Here is a 1,768-nt window from a genome sequence, read left to right on the forward strand (position 1 = left end):
ATTTCAATGGGCATTCCTTTTGGGTGACATAAAAATTCAGCCAGTTCTGTAAAAAGATCTTTAGAAACCATAATGTACGATACATCTGATTCTAAGCACACCAATTTAACTGTAATGAATTGAAAATGAAGGAGGTAAAAATCTGTAGTTCTCTGTCTGCTTATTTATTCCACAACACAAACATAAATGGCCCTGCTTTTCATGGTACTTTCAGCCTTAATTTGTTGGTTCTTCACAGGAGGGACTGTCATTTAGTGCATTTTCCACTGCAGAGGACTATGTATTCTTACAACCTCCTATGGTAATAGTACTAATGGTAATGTAATAAAATTCACAATTGGTCTTCAGCTTTGCATTAAGATTCTCTTGGCCATAACGTTCACAAGGCAACTCTTTACACCTTCCAGAAGATGTCCTGTTGGGGTTATAAATGACACTGATTACAGTGCCTCTTACACACTGAGCATCCTGCATTATGCTCAATCAGCCCAGGCTCTGTGCTGACCCCAGACCCTTTTAGAGTATCCAGTTTGGTGTGGTTCATACAAATAATAGTCAACCAAACAAAGGGGGACACAATTTCAGATCAGAATGGTCCATTTCACAACCTCCTGGGGGAAAAGTCAGCAGTATCTGGGGGACTTATGTTAAGTGCAGTGGAGTTTATTAGTAAATACTGATTACATAAAGCAGCCAGTCCCACTGCACTTGGACAGAAGCTCCTTCCAACCCACATGGGAGAATATATTTAATATTTACCATATAAGAAACTAAGAAAATGAGCTAACCTCATAGAGTTTAACTTGGCCAAAATAATAACTAAGCAAATCACCTCAAAATTTGTTCTCCTTTTGGCTTGCAGTTTCCGACATACTACACATACAATAATTGAATAAGAATAAAAGAAAACTTTAGAAGCTAAAGAACCATGAAATAGTTACTGGGTCTTACCTGCTTGGGAAATTATAGCAAGATCAAATCTTTTATTAGTCGATCGGTGCTTCCCTGTGGCAGAAGACTCAGAGAATGAAGGTCACGGGGCAGGGTGGGACTACAGAACTTCCCCGGACTTTCTCAAAAAGTTAGTATTTTTTATTAGAGATGGTTCGTTTTCCACCTATGGCTAATCAGCTAGCTAACGCTCGCTACTCCTTTTCAAGATGAGAAAAATATCTGCTTGTCTCCAAATTTGAATATTTTACAATTTAAAATGGAAACTGGGTGACAGAACACGTTGAGGATGCGACTCAGCACCTCATCCACGCGGGCCCAGAGCGGGACGGTCCGTGTCCGCAGCGGTCTCCTGAGAGCCTTGAGAGCAAAGAAATGGTCATCTGAGAGCCTGGGCAGATGAGTGGACTTAACTGGCCCCAAGACACACAGTTGGCATTTGTGATCATCTGGCTCTCGCCGAGGACTTTGCCAGTGGCCTAACCTTCCTGCCAAGAAGCTGGGAGGGCGGGGGTTGGGGATGAGGGGAGGGGGCGGCATAACTGAAAGCACAAAGTTTAGGGAAAGACTGAGATTTCTTTGTGCCCCGCTGGACGGGCGAGGCGTGAGAGAGGAGAGTTGGGGTCCCTCAGAAAGGGCTGTTGGAAGAAGTTGCCTGGAAGGGGGGGCGGGGTGCCCTGGCAGCTGCCCAGCGTTGACGCGGTGACAACTGCAGAAGGTGGCCCTCCTCCAAGCCCTCCCCATGCCTCCCCCGCAACTCCCACCCACCCCTGCCCCCATCCCCCACCACCGCCTGGATCCCCCGCACTTCTCCCGA

The sequence above is a fragment of the Chlorocebus sabaeus genome, chromosome 8 (assembly GCF_047675955.1).
Source record: "Chlorocebus sabaeus isolate Y175 chromosome 8, mChlSab1.0.hap1, whole genome shotgun sequence".
Taxonomy (NCBI): domain Eukaryota; kingdom Metazoa; phylum Chordata; class Mammalia; order Primates; family Cercopithecidae; genus Chlorocebus; species Chlorocebus sabaeus.